Source organism: Rhincodon typus, chromosome 28 (genome assembly GCF_021869965.1).
Source record: "Rhincodon typus isolate 14 chromosome 28, sRhiTyp1.1, whole genome shotgun sequence".
In the NCBI taxonomy this organism is placed as follows: domain Eukaryota; kingdom Metazoa; phylum Chordata; class Chondrichthyes; order Orectolobiformes; family Rhincodontidae; genus Rhincodon; species Rhincodon typus.
This window is the reverse complement of record NC_063359.1, coordinates 4,808,648-4,827,967: the sequence shown is the minus strand read 5'-3', so window position 1 is coordinate 4,827,967 and position 19,320 is coordinate 4,808,648.

Below are 19,320 nucleotides of genomic sequence, written 5' to 3'. Positions count from 1 at the left end.
CGGTGATCTCTCACTCCAGTGGGACAAGCTCAGCCTGTACAATCTATCCTCATAAAACAACACACTCATTCCAGGTATCAATCCAGTGAATTCTCTTTGAACTGCTTCCAATGCATTCTGTAAATAGGGAGACCAAAGCAGAACATCATATTTGAGATGTCCTCCCACCATATTTCCATAGCTTTATTACAGACTCCCAGTATTTCTTCATGTGCAGTTTGCCCTACATTGTGATTGCTTTTAGGGGGCCTGCAGACCACTCCCACTATTGATATCTTTCTGCTACTGTTCGTAATTTCCACCCAGACCTATTCCACATTCTGATCTCCTGCACCAAGAGACCTTGATCGATCTTCACTATAGACGATACAAGTAACTTCCGAGGAGCAGCTATAAATCAGGATGTGGAAATGGGGAAGGGATGCAGGAAAACCACTGTCACCAGAGAAACAGTGTTGAGCAAATTGATGAAGTTGGGACCTGACAAATACCTAGATCCTGATGAACTTATTCCCAGAGTCTTAAAAGTAGTGGCTAGTAAGATAGCTGATGCATTGGTTTTAATTTTTGAAAACTCTCTTGATTTGAGGAAGACCCATTAGACTGGAGAGATATAACTCATATATTCAAAACGCAAAAAGCAGGAAATTACAGGCCAGTTAGCTTAACATTTGACAAAGGGAATATAGTAGAAGTTGTCCTTAAAGTAGTTTTAGCTGAGTACTTTGAAAAGTTCAAGGTAATCAGACTGAGTAAATGTGAATTTGTGAAAGGGAGGTCATGTTTAGTCAGTGTACTGGAGGAAGTAACATGTGCTGCGGATAAAAGCGAACCAGTATATGTATAGTACTTAGATTTCAAGAAGACGCTTGATAACATGCCATAACAAAGGTTTTATTTTGCAGAATAAAGTACTCCTGATGTAGGGGGTAGTAATTAGCATGGATAGAGGAATGCTGGCTAATAGGAAGCAGAGAATACATAAATGGGTCATTTTCAGATTTGCAAGATTTGCTGGACACAAAGGTAGATACAAAATTAAGTTGTGAAAAGGGTGTATAACTCTACCAAGCCATCTTGATGGGTTAAGTGAGATTGCAGGACTTTGAGATATAAAGGGTGTCCTAGTGCACAAATCGCAAATGATTGGTATGCAGCTGCAGCAAGTAATCAGCAAAGCTACTAGAATATTACAATTTACCATGAGGAGAATTAAATACAAAAATACAGATGTTATGCCCCAATTATATAGGACACTGGTGAGACCACATCTGGAATATTGGTGTCAATACTGGACCCCTTTATTTCAGAAAGTCTGGAAAGGCACTGGAAGTTGTTCATGGAATGTTTACTGGACTAATATCTGGTGTGAGGGTGTTGTCTTAAATGGATAGGTCACCCTAGGCCTATGTCCACTGGAGTTCAGATAAGTAAGAGATTAATAAAAGATCCTGAGGGGTTTTGACAGATGTGGAGATAATGTTTCCTCTGATAAGAGAATTAAGAATTAGGGGTCATTGTATAAAGGTCCGAGTTGCCCATGTGAAACAAATGTGGACAATATTGTTTTCAGTTTGTTATGAGTCTTTAGACCAATTGTCCTGAAAAAGTGGTGGAAGCATAATCCTTGAATGTTTTTAAGGCTGAGATGAATATATTCTTGTTAAGCAAGAGGGTGAAAGGCTATCGGAAAAAGCAGGAATGCAGATTGGAGCTTAAAATCAGATCAGCCATGATCTCATTGAACAGCAGAGTGGGCTCAAGGGGCTGAATGGCCCTCTCCTGCTTCTGGGAGATAGTAAGAACTGCTGACGCTGGAGTCAGAGATAACACAGTGTGGAGCTGGATGAACACAGCAGCATCAGAGGAGCAGGAAAGCTGATGTTTCAGGTCGGGACCCTTCTTCAGAAAAGGGGGGGGAGGTGGGAAGGGAGCTCTGAAATAAATAGACAGAGGAGGGGTGGGGCTGGGGAAGGTAGATGGGATGGTGATAAGTGAGTACAGGTAGACAGTGGTGGGGATTGGTCAGTGAGGTGGGAGGGGTGGATAGGTGGGAGAGAAGATGGACAGGTTGTGTCAGGTCAAGGAGGTGGGGACGAGAGGGAGGGTTGGTCATGGGATAAGGACGGGGGTGGGGAGATTTTGAAACCAGCAAAGTCCACATTGAGACCATTGGGCTGTAGCCTCCTGAGGCGGAATATGAGGTGCTGTTCCTCCAGTTTCCAGGTGTTGTCATTGTGACACTGGAGGAGGCCCAGGATGGACATGTCTCCCAGGGAGTGGGAGGGGCAGTTAAAATGGTTCGTGACTGGAAGGTGTTGACATTTGTCACGAACCGAGCACAGATGCTCCACAAAGCGGTCTCCGAGCCTCTGCTCGGTTTCCCCGATATAGAGGAGGCCACATCGGGAACAGCGGAGGCAATAGACCAGATTGACAGATGTGCAGGTGAACATCTGTTTAATGTGGAAGGTTTGTGTTGTGCCTTGGATGGAGGTGAGGGGGAGGTGTAGGGGCAGGTGTAGCACTTCCTGCGGTTTCAGTGAAAGGTGCCGGGGGTGGTGGGGCTAGTGGGGAGTGTGGAGCGGACAAGGGAGCTGCAGAGAGAGCGGTCCCTCCGGAAGGCAGGTAAGGGTGGGGTGGGAAATATGTCCTTGGTAGTGGGGTCAGATTGCAGGTGGCGGAAGTGGCAGAGAATGATGCGTTGAATCCGGAGGTTATGGGGTGATATGTGAGGACAAGGGGGATTCTGTCTTTGTTTTTGTTATGGGGAGCGAATGGGAGAGCAGAGATGTGAGGAACGCAAGAGATACTATCGAGAGCATTTTGACCACGAAAGGGGGGAAGTTGCAGTCTTTGAAATTAGAAGACATCTAGGATGTTCGGGAGTGGAATGCCCCATCGTAGGAGCAAATGTGGAGGAGGCGGAGGAATTGGGAGTCGGGATTCGCATTCTTGCAGGAAGGTGGGTGAGAGGAGGTGTAGTCTAGGTAGCTTTGGGAGTTGGTGGGGTCCCAACCCAAAATGTTAGCTTTCCTTCTCCTCTGATGCTGCCTGACCTGCTGTGTTCCTCCAGCTCCACACTGTGTTATCCCACTCCTGCTCCTGGTTTGTATGTTCCCCTTGGAGATGCTGATCTAGGCATCAATCCATGAGGAAGAGATTCAATTTTAACCAGAACAGGATCAGCATTTTAACTACAGTCATAATGGCTGTAAATTATTTGGTATTGACAGATAAACATTTATAAACGGGTGATGAAGTGAGTGGGAAAAGGTGGCGAGAATGGATCAGTTTGCAGTAGCTTGATTTGATTTAATTTGATTTATTGTAGTCATGTGTACCTAAGTACAGTGAAAAACTTTGTTTGTGAGCAGTATGGACAGATCATAGTAAGCAAGGACATGTAGATCACAGGGTGGTTAGACAGAGTGAGGCATACAGATTACACTGCACAGGAGGTGCACGAGGCAAGATCAACATTATTTGAAGTTACAGGGTCTGTTCATTAGTCTAATAACAGCAGGGAAGAAGCTATTCTTGAACTTATTGGTCCGTGTGTTCAGGCTTCTGTACCTTGTGCTGGACAGAAGAGGTTGTAGGAGAGCATTACCAGGTTGCGATGGGTCTTTGATGATGTTGGCCGCCTTTCTGCAGCAGCAAGCCATGTAAATAAAGTCCGTGGATGGAAGGTTGGCTTCTGTGATGGTCTGGGCTGTGCACACCACTTTCTGTAGTTTCTTACAGTCCTGGGCAGAGCAGTTGCCATACCAGGCCGTTATGCAGAACAGTATGCTTTCTATGGTGCATCTGGAGAAGTTAGGTCCTATGATCCTTATGGACATGCCAAATTTCCTGAACTTCCTGAGGAAGCAGGGGCGTTGTTGTGCCTTCTTGACCATCGCATCCATGTGGGAAGTCCAGGACAGATTGTCAGTTATCGTCACTCTGAGGAATTTGATGCTCTCAACCCTCTCAACCTTCACTCCTTTGATGTAGATGCAGGTGTGTTCTCCTTGTTTCTTTCTGAAGTCAATGATCAGTTCTTCTGTTTTGCTGACATTGAGAGTGAGGTTGTTAGCATTACACTATGTCACCAAGCCCTCTATCTCCTTTCTGCATTCTGACTCATTGTTGTTTGATGTCTATCCTACCATGTTGGTGTCATCAGCAAACTTGTAGATGGCGTTCATTCAGAATTTGGCTACACAGTCGTGGGAGTACAGGGAGTACAATGGGGGACTGAGAATGCATCCTTGTTGAGGGTTATCGTGGTGCAGCCATCTATTTTCACTGATTGTGGTCTGTGGGTCAGCAAGCTGAGGATCCAGTTGGAGAGGGCAGAGACGCGATCAAGGTCATACTGTTTTGAGATCAGTCTGGAGGGGATAATGGTGTTGAAGGTGGAGCTGTAGTCGATGAGCTGGATTGTTAATGTGTGCGGCATTTGAGTTGGCAAAATAATACTCTTTTGCAGAGTATGGACCGAGGACTGGAGCTGAGGGTAACACTGTTCCAGACCGTGCAGGAACTGTGCCAGGTCAAGGCTTGTGCCAAGGTGTGTTCACTGCTTTTAAATCATTGGTATTTCCTGTTTTAATAATTCCACCAGTCAGATTAAAAGATTAATGAAGCCATGGTATTTTGAATACTTTAAAATAGCACAAACCAACTGTTGTCATTAAGCACTGGGGATCAACCCAGTGAATAGCTATTTCCATTATTTCGTAGTGTTTAACAATCAACTTGCTTTAAAGGCACTGGGATATATTTGGACTTTGGACAATGGTGTAAAGAAGGTGATAGTGAGTCAATGTCAGATTTCAATTTCTCCATTGACTTCATCGGGAACATAAATCAAGAAAGATGTAAAACAGGCTGGTAATCACCCTACAAGAACAGGTCAGAGGCTAGGAATACTGCAGCGAGTAACTCATCTCCTGACCCATCAAAGCCTGCCCACCATCTACAAGGCACAAGTCAGGAATGTGATGGAATACTCCCCACTTGCCTGGATGGGTGCAGCTCCAATAACACTCAAGAAGCTTGGCACCATCCAGGACAAAGCAGCCCGCTTGATTGGCACTGCATTCACAAACATCCACTCCCTCTACCACCGACCCTCAGTAGCAGCAGTGTGTACTATCTACAAGATGCACTGCAGAAATTCACCAAAGATCCTCAGACAGCACCTTCCAACCCACGGCCACTTTAATCTAGGAAGACAAGGACATCAGATGCATTAGAACACCACCATCTGAAAGTTTCCCTCCAAGCCACTCACGATCCTGACTTGGAAATATGTCACTGTTCCTTCTGTGTCGTTGGGTCAAAATCCTGGAATTCCCTCCCTAATGGCATTGTGGACTGCAGCGGTTCAAGAAGGCAGCTCACCACCACCTTCTCAAGGGCAACTAGGGATGAACAAGAAATGCTGGCCAGCCAGTGATACCCACATGCCACAAGTGAATAAATAAAAAAAAACCTGTTTTACACACTTTCCAAACCTATTCCACTATTACTGTAATTAAAAATGAGGTTACGATGATAAAGTAACTTTTATTTTCACTTTCCTTGCACTGACATATGTTTCGGGATCGCTCCCAAGGAAATTTCACTCCCAAAATGCAAGGCTAACATTTATTTTAATCAATGTATATACAACTATGTAAATGAGGTTGAAATGCCTTATAACACCACTTATGAATAATGTTTTTGTGACAAAGATGATGCAAGACTCTCCTTCCATTCTTAGTCCCAAAAATCATGAAGTGACAAAATAAAGCAATGTTTCTTTAAAACAACATAGCAATGACCTACTCTTTTCCAATGCGGATTAGGAATGTTGCTTTAGATTTCAGTGATTGAAAAGACTCGGTTTTAAAGAAGAGGGATGACGTTTGTCAATAGGAAAATGATTCTAAACAGTACGACAGAAATGACGTATTCCTAAAAGTGACTGTAAGTGCTAACACAGTGTACAGCATGGAATCTTTGACCCAACGGAAAATCTAACATTCATCACAGGTGATTCCGAGTCCTGGAACATGTTGGCACTCTTGGCTTGACATCATTTGGTGGTTAATTTCCCATGAATCCTTGCTCGCTATTCATGTAATTCTCAATAAATTGTGGTAACTGTCACTAAGCTTGCCAGGCGAAGGATGATTTGTCATTGAAAGAAGAGATGGAGCTAAGATTGCCTCAGCAGAATGAAAACAGAGCGTTGTTCAGACAGTACAATGAACACATTTTGTTAAAATTAAAGTTGATTATTCAGTCAATAGTGCACACCCTCAGGTTGCAAACAGGCTCTTTAACAAAATCAGCTGAAAATCTTCCAGTTTGTTGATGGACTACTGCATTTTGAATCAAATGCTACACAGAAATTTGTTGGCTGCAGTCTACCAATGATGACATCAGCCAACAAACAGTCATACATTTCTTTGGTGGCTCCCATGATCTCAGGGCAACCCAAAGTGCTTTACAACCAAAACAGTTCTGAAATGAAGTCACTATTATAACATCAGAATTACGGCAGTGAGTTTGCATGTAGCAAAATACCATATAACTTGGAAAAAGAACCCAAAGAACTAAGCATTCTGGAAATCTGGAAATCAGAAACAAAAACAGAAATTGCTGGGAAAACTCAGCAGGTCTGGCAGCATCTGTGAAGAGAAAGCAGATTTAACGTTTTGGATCGAGTGACCTATCCTCAGAACTGATTGTAACGAGGGTAAGGTTGGTATATATGCTGAAGATGGGGTGAGGGGAGGGGAAGGAGTAAATAATGGATGAAGATGGAGCCCAAAGAGAGAGGCAAACAGTTGGGCACACAAAGGAAGTAATAAAGGTCAGACTGGGAGAATGAATAGTTGCTAATGGGGACCATTAGTGTTTGACAATGGGTTGTTTGTGGTAGCAGCTCATGTGATGACGAGGCCTGGTGTGTGGGGCTTGAGGTAAGGATATGGAAGAAGATGCTCAAGCCCTAAAATTATTGAACTCAATATTGAGTCCAGAAGGCTGCAGGGTTCCCAATTGGAAAATGAGATGCTGTTCTTCCAGCTTCTACCACACCCATCCTATTCTCATCGCAGTCCTGGATGATTGACCCTATAACCTGAGACTGTTCCCCTATGTTCTAGATTCCCTAGCTGATGAAATCAACCTCTCCCATGTCTAGTCTGTCAAGCCCCTTTAGAGTCTTGTATGTTTCAATGAGTCTTCTGTTTGTCACAATAAACACTGAGGATAAGGGGCCAGTCATTTAGACCAGCAATGAAGAGAAATTTCTTCACTCAAAGCATAATGAATCTTTAGAATTCTGAAGGGTGTGTTAAGGTTACAGGGTGGCCAGACTAACAATGCAGATGGACTGACCAGAGGATCAAGGAACCAAATTGGCTGAGGGGAGAGTCACATCCCATAGCAAATGGAACAAGTCAAGCATGGAAGCTTATTTAAGAGTATATGTACTTTTGGTGATGCATGATAGCTGCCACTGCCATGCTCCCTCTGCCCTCTTGTGTATAATTTTGTGCTAAACTAAACTGCCACATTCCAAAATGATTTTTGTCAGTTCCTGTTCTTGTCTGACCCGGTTCTCATTGTTTTCTTTTCAGTCTAATAAAAATCCAGTTCCAAACTGCCGTACAGACTGATTCTCGTTCCTCAGAAGACTGGTCTTAGTTCCAGCCTTGCTGATCTCAGTTCCAGTATATCCCATAAAACCCAGCCTCAGTCCCAATCCAGTCTACAGGACTGACCTCATCTCCAGCGTATTACATAAGACACAAAAGCGTTCTCCGTTCCAGAGCATTACAGAAGATTACTTTTATTCCTAGTCCACTACACAGAACTATTTAGTTTTAATCTTTTACACAAGTTGCAATCGTTACTCAGGAGTTAGTTTATTTTTAATTTAGATGAACAAGCCAGATCTTACATTAACCCTTCGGTAGCCCAGTTAATGTGATTTCCAATTATTATTTCACAGTAATGGAGAATGTAATATTTCAGTGCTGCACATAAAGTCTTGCTGTCAGCCATACTGGATACCTTGGGTCCTATTTCATAACAGAGACTAATGGAATCATTTTTACATATTTATGAGATGACTGAACTTTTTGAGAACTTCAAAGAACATTGAGCTGAATCTTATGCCTGTTGCATCAAGCTTTTCAGAGAATTTTTTGCCACAAAGCCAAGGGGTGGCCTGGTGGCTCAGTGGTCAGCACTGCTGCCTTTTAGTGCCAGGGACCTGGGTTCAATTCCACCCTTGAGCAACAGTCTGTGTGGAGTTTGTAAATTATCTGTGTGGTTTTCCTCCAGGTGCTCTGGTTTCCTCCCACAGTCCAAAGATGTGCAGGTTAGGGTGGACTGGCCATACTAAATTGCCCCATAGTGTTTGGGGAATGTGCAGGCTAGGTGGGTTAGCCATGGGAAGTACAGGGAGTGGGTCTGGGTGGGATGCTCTTCCAGAGGTTTAATGGCCTGCTTCCACACTGTAGGGATTCCATGTCAAATGAATCTTCTTGCCATATTTAGAAAATTTGTTTTATTAACTACGTATCCCAGCCCTATGGGGTCCGTCTCATCTGATTTCATTTGTCATGTGGCATTCCTCGAACTGCTGGGATATACTAGAATTTCTGGCATCCCTAATGGCAGCACTGTCTTTAAAGGGCATTGTGAACCTGGGCACACACCATCAATCTGGAGCTACCTCGCTCCTCCAGTGTAAGCCTTTCTCTCCAATACCTCACCCTCTCTGTATTCCTGCTACAGCACCCACTTTGTACCAAGGCTCGCGCTCTACCAATCTCACTGTTGCCTCCAATACCTTCCCTCACTCACTCTCACACACCACAGCCCCAACATCATTCACTCTGTATACCCTCTGCAGTGGCTACTCACACATTTGGGACATTTCCCCACACACTTTCATCTCCATTAATACCTGCCTGTCTCTATCACTCTCTCATTCCAGGAGAGAAACAGCCCACAATAAGATCTAAAGGCTTTTTCCTTGGACTGATCACTGCTGACAACCATGATAAGCTTCCTGGCCTTGTGTCTGTTCTAAATGGCACAGCAATGCTGTGTGCTCTTCGCTGATGGGGGTGATGAAGTACAAAAAGACAAGGCAGGGATGCTGGGAGCATCTAAGTAGGTTCAGAGTGAGCCAGTGAGTGTTGTAAATGAACAGGCTGGAGATGCAGCCTGGTGCAGCCCATGAGCTGGGTATCTCCCTGAGCACACAGCGTCCTTGCTGCATTGTCACAATGAGAGTTGTTAGTGCAGCCAGACGGGTAGTTTTGAAGTGCACAAGGGTCCGGTAAATGGATGGGAGATGTACCAGGAGGGTTCTCAGAGGCTGACACATGCTGGATACCAATGCCTATCAATGTGGAGTGCGTGTGATTGATGCTCATAACTCAAGGACAACTAGGGATGGGCAATAAACGCTGGCCCAGCCAACAACGCCAACATCCCATGAGTGAATTTTTTAAAAAATACCCTGAGATGTTAGTACCTGGTGTCCAACTGAGAGCTAAAGGCCAAGTGAATCCGTAAATTACCCATTCTGATTTTTAGGGGGACAGTTGCTTATTCTTGTGTTCATGTTGAGCTAAGGTTAGTGTCAGAATTAGGGTCGAAGTTAGAGATAGAGTTAGAGTTAGGATGAAAAGAAACTGGGATTAGATTAGGGTTTTTATTAGAATTGGAATCATGACTATTAATAGGGTTGGCATTAGGATTAGGATTAGCATTAGAATTCCATTTAGGTTTAGGATTGGGAATAGGGTTAGGGTTAAGGTTAGAGATAGGTTAAATGTAAGATTAGTTTTAGGATTAGTTTAGAGTTAGGTCTCACTGTGCCATTATAATCCCAGAAATGCCACTGTCCAGTCTCTGCCGATTGCCTGGTTGTTGATTCCAAGTGCCTTGGGTTGGCATTTCCAGTGTTGGTTTCACAGCCGCTCCTTACAGTAAGAGAAACAAATGACTTCCCCTCCATTTCTAGCAGTAAGAACTTGCTGTATTGAGGATTGTGCTGAGGATTGTGAGGCTACCAGACAATCTGGAAGCAGTGAGAATTTGTTGGGATCGAACTGTCACGTGAGTTGATACTTTTTCTTGTAGTACTGCAGTTATTTGATCCTTTTGAAGCTGCAAGCGCAGAAATGATCACTTTAAATGGACTTGAAGGCTGAACTTTGCATTCCAGGGCAGTAGAGATTCAAGCAATTATGGAGGCAACTATGAGCACTGTGGTGACCAAGCCCTTCCTGTCTATTGATATGTGTTATGACCAGAGGTGGGAGAAAACGTGTTACAGATATGGTTAACATTGGTTTAACTGGCAGCATTATGTCTCCTGTGTCAGAAGGCTGTGGTATCAATGTTCTCTCCAGTGATCTGAGCATAAGACAATAGTTGGCGCTTTAGTGAGGGACTGAGGGAGCACTGATGTGTCAGCAGTGTGAGCTCCCAGATGAGACATTAAAGTGAGGTCCGAAAGAGATAAATTTAAGGGGGCCAACAATAAACAGAATAAGAGATAACACAGTGTGGAGCTGGAGGAGCACAGCGGGCCGGGCAACATCTGAGTAGCAGGAAAGCTGACGTTTCAGGTCGGGACCCATCTTCAGAAATTGGGAGGGGGAAGTGAGCTCAGAAATAAGTAGAGAGAGCAGGGGTGGGGCTGGGGAAGGTAGGTAGGATGGTGATAGGTGAGTGCAGGTAGGCAGTGGTGGGGATTGGTCAGTGAGGTGGGAGGAGCGGATAGGTGGGAGTGAAGATGGACAAGTTGTGTCAGGTCAAAGAGGCAGGGATGAGAGGGAGGGTTGTTCATGGGATGAGGCCAGGGATGGGGAGATTTTGAAATTGGTAAAATCCACATTTAGGCCATTGGGCTGTAGGCTCCTGAGGCAGAATATTAGGTACTGCTCCTCCAGTTTGCGGGTGGTGTCATTAACGACACTAGAGAAGGCCCAGGATGGCCATCTCACCCAGGGAGTGGGTCAGGGGTGGGTAGAGAGATGGTGGGCTGAAAACATGACCAGTACAGAGGCAAAGGGGCATAAAGTCCACCCAATAGAATCTTGCACCATTTCAATTACAACAAACTTCCTTCATCCTCAATGTCATTCTTGAGCAGACAGTTATCAAATCCTTCATCTGTAGGATTGATTGACACATTGCCAACTACCTTCACTTGTGAGCTGTCTGCTTGTATGTTTCTGGGATTTGAGGCATGTCCAGTTTCAGGCCTGGCACTTTTTCTTCCATTACATTGGATTGATAATATTTCACTCCTTGGAGCCTATCCAAGGAAACCTCCACTGTAATTGGGAAAAAGAAACAATTCTGGAAACAAACTGCAATGCATTCCCGACTGACTTTGGCGAGCATAGATGCTGGAATACAATAGGAATGCATTGAAAACTGAAGCTCAGGGGAGTAATGAAACCAGTTTGCAAACATCGGTGGTTGCCAAGTGTGGTCTCTTGCTGATTGTTTGCATATCCTCACACAGAGGGGTGTGAGCTGGGAAGAGGTCGCAGGGTGCAGGCTCTCTGGCATCTGGGCAAAGTGAGGAAACAGCTGGGTTGCTTTGTGGCAGGGAGAGCTGGGTCCTGATTGGAGCTGTACATAAACAGGGTCTGTGAACCTGTGCTAACTCCTTACTGTGACTGAATTCATCTGGCTGTTCAGAAACAGCTCTCTGTAAATCAGCTGTCAGATCCCTATAGTGCTGAAAGAAGCCATTCAGCCTATCGAGTCCACACCGATTCTCCGAAGCGTATCCCATCCAGACCCAACTCCAGCACCCCCATTCTTGTAAACTCGCTAACCCACACATCCCGAGACACTATGGGCAATTTAGCATGACCAATCCACTTAACCTGCACATCTTTGGACTGTGGGAGGAAACCGGAGCACCCGGAGGAAACCCACACAGACACAGGGAGAACGTGCAAACTTCACACAGACAGTCACCCAAGGGTGGAATTGAACCCAAGTCCCTGGCGCTGTGAGACAGCAATGCTAACCACTGAGTGACTGTGCCACCTGGTATCCTACACAGTGGGACTGTTAATGATTGAACACAAATACGACACCTTATTTCCTCTGTTAAGTACTGTCATTTGGCTCACATCAACAAAAACTGTTTTACTTGTATAAGAATGAATTTAGGACTGTGTTGCTAGGGGATATTGGTGCAGGATGTGGGGGTGTGATGATCAATTATCCTGCCCCTTGTGAAAAGAAAAGCAGAGATATTTCACTGAAGTTCAAGAAAAGAAATGGCAACAATGTGGGAGAATTAGGCATCACAGGAAAGAGACAAGATACAGTTTGATGTGAGATTTACCTGAAAGATTCACCAAACATTCTCCATTGGAGAAAGGTATTTTCTATTTGTTCTCTCATGGGATGTGGGCATCATTGGCTGGGCCGGCATTTATTGTCAAAATTTAGTTGCTCTTGAGAAGGTGATGGTGAGCTGCCTTCTTGAACCGCTGTGGCACATGTGCAGTAGGTTGACGCACAATGCCCTTAAGGAGAGAATTCCAGGATTTTGACACAGCAACATTGAAGGAACGGCGATAACATTCCATGTCAGGTTAGTGACTGGCTTGGAGGAGAACTTGAATTAGGTGGTGTTCCCATGTATCTTCTGCCCTTGTCCCTCTAGATGAAAGTAGTTGTGGGTCTGAGAGATGTTGCCTGAGGATCTTTGTTGAATTTCTGCAGTGCATCTTGTAGATAGTACACACTGCTGCAACTGAGCATCAGTGATGGAGGGAGGGGATGTTTGTGGATTGTGGATATTCATCAGATCAGTCAGTGTAAAAGTTAAGGCTGAAGCATTTGCAGGTATATTCAGTCACAAATGCTAAATCCATCGTGGCCTCCTTCAGTGGTTGCCAGCAATCAAAGGTGCCATCAGTTAATTTGATTCACACCACATGATATCAATAAATGGCTGACAGCACAGGATATTGAAAAGTCTATGGGCCCTGATAACATTCGCACAATAGCACTGAAGACTGGTGCTCTGAGCCAAGTTCTTCCAGTACAGTTAAAACACTGGCATCTGCCAGAAGATGTAGAATATTTTCTAGGTATGTCCTCTCCACAAAAGCCAGGACCAATCCACACTATCAATTATCTCCCTATCAGTCTAGTCTCGATCATCAGTAAAGCTAACTGTACTGATAATGATATTTCAGCCGTATTTCAGTGGGTTGTGAAGTGCTTTGGGACCTTCACTTTCAGATTGCATCCAAACCTCCACACAGGCTTTATACCCAAGCTGCTGTTCAGAAAGAGAGAGCAGAACAGGTCCAGAACAGGCCCAGGCCTAGCATTTGCAGTCAGGTGATGAGCTTTACCTGGCTCTGCCCCTGCCTCAGCCTATCTGTTGTTGAAACACGAAGATCATGTCTTTGGTAATCCCCAATTGGAACAGCCCAGAGTCTCCGAGTCAGTCTCAAGTCTTCAACCCGGTATCAGGCGTTATGGACTGGAGTGAGAAAATAATGCTGAGGTTGATGATCAGCCATGATCTAACTGAGTAGCAGACATAAATCGATGGGTTGAATCATTTACTCCAGCTCCTATGTTCCTATTCCTAAGCTTAGTCAAAACTCTGCTGACCATGTCCTAACTCACACCCAGTCCCGTTCACCCTTACATCTGGGATTGCTGGCCCACATTGGCTCCCAGTCTGGCAATGCTACAATTTTAAGCTTCTCATCCTTGCTTTATCAATCTCTCCATAGCCTCACTTCTCTTTGTCTCCATACCTTCTTCCAGCCCTTCAGCACTTCATACTTCTCAATCTGGCCTCTGACAAATATGGGAGGAGTGATGGCCGAGTAGTATTATCACTGGACTGCTTATCTAGACACCCAGATAATGTTCTCAGGGCCCAAGTTCCAATCCTGCTACAGCAGATGGTGGAAGTTGAATTCAATTAAAAAAATTCTGGCATTAAGACTCTAAATGAAGATCATTTGTTGATTGTTGCGGGGAAAACCCATCTGCTTCACTACTGTCCTTTAGGGAAGGAAAATGCCATCCTTAACTGGTTTGGCCTACAAGTGACTCCAGACCCACAGCAATGTGTGGTTGACTCTTAACTGGCCTCTGGGTAATTAGGGATGGGCAATAAATGCTAACCTGTCCTGTAATGCCCTCATCTTGTGAATGAATAGAAAAGGAAACAGTTTTGTGTTCTCCAACATTCATAGTTGTACTTAACATTGTTAAAGCTTTCTAAACCCTAGGGAATTGCTTCCCTAGAACTCACCATTTCCCTGACTCTCTTTCCGCCTTAAAATGCTCCTTTGACCAAGCTTTCGGTCACCCATCATTATTCCTTCTAATGTCGCTTAGTGTCAGCTGATAATGCTCCCCTGAAGACCCTTGGGTGATAGGTGTCATGCAAATGTAAGTTGTTGCAGCAGACACCTTGAAGAAACTATAAGTACATCCTGAATAGACTCATTTCTCACTGTCCTGGTATGGTTTGGCAATAACACACATTTGCACCTCAAACAGTAATATTGTGGACCTGCCCATCTGTGGAAACACTTTAGCCCATGTAACACCACCATTAGGCAACCTTTAGAAATAGATTACCCACCTTTTTAATTGCAATTAAACCTAATAGTGATAGATTGACAGACTCCACCAACACCAACTGCAATGACACAAGTTCTCACATACTTGTTGCATGTTAGTAACAGGGCCTTGTGAAATAGTCAAAACCCCCTTGGATTTTTGGGATTACAGGCAAAGCAGAGATGGAGCAATGAACGTGAATCTATGTGACTGCACAGTGAAGTTAGGAAAGTGCTTAATCAGTCTCCGCATGGAAAGGATCAGACAGAGGGGCAGCATCTGTGAATGAGGACCTATCACCGCAACTGTTTCATCCAAATGTCCCTCAGAAACTCTGGCTTTCTGCCAAATGTTAGGTTTACCGGCTGTACAGCACCACAGAACGGCAAGTTTCAGCTAGTGAAATGTGTTACTAGGAGTGTCTTGCTTATGGTGATATACAGATGCCTCCCATGGGGTTTCCATAGTTACAAATGAGGAGCAGTGACATGTGGAGCCTGAGGCTTGGAGCTATCCACCTCCATTCATATGGTGTAATTCGCTTCATATGATGCAAGTAGCAGTCAGGAAGATCCACTCCTGGGAAATCCCAAGGTTAAAGATGGTGCAGAAAGTAATGAGAAGTGGGGGGGTCACTATTGCTCCTTCTCAACCTCTTAGCAACCTGTGAATGACAAGGAGATCTTCCATCAACATCTCACTTCTGCAATCCAGCTTGTGGGACTTCTGTTATTTTACCTTTCGACCTTGAGGCGTCAACTTTGATACAGTGGGTAGCATTCTAATGTTGGAAAACTCCGGACTCAGGTCCCAATCCTGCAGGCTGAGTATGTAACACTCTCATGCAGTTCTTGAGGAAGCACTGACAATGGCATGTCTTTCAGATGAGGCATTAAACCAGAGGAACAAAAACTAAGTTGCTGGAAAAACTCAGCAGGTCTGACAGCATCTGTGAAGAAAACATCAGAGTTAACGTTTTGGCTCCGGTGACCGTTTCTCTGAAGAAGGGTCACTGGACCTGAAACGTTAAGTCTGATTTTTTCTTCAAAGATGCGGCCAGACCTGCTGAGCTTTTCCAGCAACTTCTGTTTTTGTTCCTGATTTACAGCATCCGCGGTTCTTTTGGTTTTCATTAAACCAAAGGCCTCTCTACTGTCTCGGATGGATACAAAAGATCATACAACACTCTTTAAAAAAGACCAGGGTGCTCCCACACATGTCATGTAACTCAAAACTACGTTGGGAGGTCCCAGGGAAGTAAAGTGAGGACCGGAAGAACTGTGGATGCTGGAAATCAGAAACAAAAACAGAAATTGCTGGAAAGGGTCAGCAGGTCTGGCAGCATCTGTGGAGAAAAATCACAGTTAATGTTTTGAGTCCAGTGACCCTTCCTCAGAACTGATGGTAGCTAGGAAAATGTTGTTTTATTTTATGCGGAAGATAGGATGGGGGAAGGGGGTAAGGAGTATATGATAGGTTGGGGTAGAGCCCAAACAGAGAGGAGAACAGTTAGACAGACAAAGGACCGCTGACAGCAGATGAGCAGGAAGGGCTTTGTTCGAAGGCCCACCAAACACTTAAGAGGCTAATTCTTTTTTATTCACTCATTGGACGTGGGTGTCCTTGGCTGGGCCAGCATCTACTGCCATCCCTACAGCCCTTAAGAAGTTTCAGGAATTTGACGTCACTCAGGAGTGACAGAAAAATTGATGAGATGTTTGCAAACTGTGTCGGGCACCCTACAATATATGTTCACCTTCATGTCCTTTACATGTATCTAGGCAATATTTCTTGAATACCTCATGAACTGCACCCATTTACAGGTTACATGGCCTGAAACTCATCAGAATTCTAAAAGAATTAAGAAAAAACTTACATTTCTCATTAAATCACAAAAGCTTACAAGTTCAAAATTCTGACTCAATTTGTCCCGCATGTTCATTCTTTCCTGAAATCCCTGCAAATGTTTATAGAACCACAGAATCCCTACAGTGTGGAAACAAGCTATTTGGCCCAACAAGTCCACACCACCCCTCCAAAGAGAATCCCACCCAGACCCATTCCCCCACCCCTGCATTTCCCTCTGTCTAACCCAAACATCCCTGGACACTATGGGGCAATTTAGCATGACCAATCCATCCACCCACTCTACACATGTTTGGACTGTGGGAGGAAATTAGAGCACCTGGAGGAAACCCACGCAGACACGGGGAGAATGTGCAAACTCCCCACAGACAGTCGCCCGAGGGTGGAATTGAACCTGGGTCCCTGACGCTGTGAGGCAGCAGTGCTAACCACTGAGCCACTGTGCCACCCTTAATTCCTTTTTCTAAAAGGAATTCCTTTTTCTAAAGGAATCTAATTCCTTTTCGAACGTTCCTATTGAACCTGCTTCCATCCCCTTTTCAGGCAGTGCATTCCTGACCACAGCAAATCACTGCATAAAAATATTTCTTCTCATCCTGCCTTAGTTATGTTTGTCAAATTATCTTAAATGTCTTTCTGCTGGTCCTCACGTGAGTAGAAAATTTCTTCCAATCCAGCCAGTCAAAATTCTACATGATATCAAGATGAACCCTTGACCTTCCTAGCTCTGAAGAGAACAATCTCAGCTTCTTTAGTCTTTCTGCTATCATAATGAACTTCTTCTTCATCACAACACCTAAAGTTTGATGCCCAGAATTATGTGCCATACTCCAATCAAGGCATAACCAGTGATTTCTAAAAGTTTAAGGGATAGCTATTCTGTTAAAAGCAAAAAAGAAGCTGCGGTAAAAGCTCAGCAAGTCTGGCAGCATCTATGGAGAGAAATCAGAGTTAATGTTTCAGATCGAACAACCCTTCCTCAGAACTCAACTGCAATGCTTTTCTTCCCTTTGTCATTGTTTCTATCATAGGCTTTTGGTTGTTTGCTATCTCTCAAGAAAAAGAAAATGAATACATGTCTATATAGCAGTTTCAATACCTCAGTGGCACAGTGGTAGTGTCCCTACAACTGAGCTAGGAGGCCTGCATTCAAATCCCACCTGTCCCAAACATTATCGTAACATATTCAAACAGGTTGATTGAAAATATCTATCCCAAAACACTTTACAGCCAATGAATTACTTTTGAAATGTAGTTACTTTTGCAATGCAAGAAATGCAACCACCAATTTGTTTCAACAAAGTATTGTAAACTGTAATGAGATAGAAATCAGATAACTTGTTATAATGATGAGATTTGAGAGATTAAGATCGGCTACTATACCAGGGATACACTGCTGTTTTACAAAACTGCACCTTGGCATCTTTCACAGATATCAGGTAAGCAGGTGGTGCCTCAGGTTAACAGCTGATCATAGAATCCCTACTGTGTGGATGCAGGCCATTTGGCCCATCCAGTCCACACTGACCCTCCAAAGTGCATCCCACCCAACCCACCCCATCCCTGTAACCCTGTACTTCCCATGGCCAATCCACCTAACCTGCATATCTTTAGTCTGTGGGAAGAAACCCAGCAGACACGGGGAGAATATGCAAACTCCACACAGACACTTGCCTGAGGCTAGAATCAAACCCAGGTCGCTGGCACTGTGAGGCAACAGTGCTAACCACTGAGTCACCGCGCCATCTGGCAGCATTTTGCAAAAGCAGATCCAAAGTTGTCAATAGGTGAATTCAATGGTTTGTCTCCTCTCTTAGACACTCTTGTGATAACTTCAGGAATAGCATTACCACAATGAGGTATGACATTATGGTAATACTAAATGTGGAGTAGCAAATTTTAACTTCCATCATCTGATTGTTATACCTGAAATCTTCCACGGAGTAAAATGGTTTTTAAAAATGGACAAATACTGACCTTAACTGTCTGTCACAACTACCTGACCACAGCTTGAGACAAGTCCAGGAGACCCATGTGTGGGCTAAAGAGAGGTGATCTGTATAACTGCTGCTCATCTTGGCGAGACAGCCGAGAACATGACCAGCCCAGGCTGGGAAGCTGGGCAAAGGACACAAACATTGTCATTATTGGTTAATGAACGTGTTTTTGGATTGGAAGAGCATGAACAGTAGTGCCCTGTACAGTCACTTTGCAAGCATATGTGTTTGTAAGCATGTGCAATTGAGTGTACAGGAGTGTTTCAGCGTGTGCGTGAAAGAATTTATGAATCAGTGTGGGTGTTTAAATTACAAAAAATAGTGGCAGAAAAAGACCATTTGGCAGATCGGATTGTGGCCTTGACTCCACTCTCCTGCCTGTCTCAACAGTCCTTGACTCGCTCATTGATCAGAAATCTATCTAAATCAGTCTTGAATATATACAATGACCTAGCTTCAACTGATTTCTATGGAAGGGAATACTGAAGAACGCCAGCCCTCAGAAAGGAATCTTCATCTTACATTCAAGACCTCTTATTTTTAAATTTTGTCCCCTAATTCTAGATTCTTCCATGAGAAGAAACATCCTTGCAGCATCACACCTGTTGAGACCCCTCACGGTCACCTTGTTTCAATAAGATCACCTCTCATTCTACTCAATTCCAATGCATCTAGCCCCAAACTTATTCAACATTTCCTAAGATATCCCCCTTTCCCAGAAATCAGTCCAGTGAACATTCTCTGAACTGCTTCCAATGCAAGTGAATCCTTCTTTAAGTAATGTTGTGAGTGCATACTTGTGATATTGTGTAAC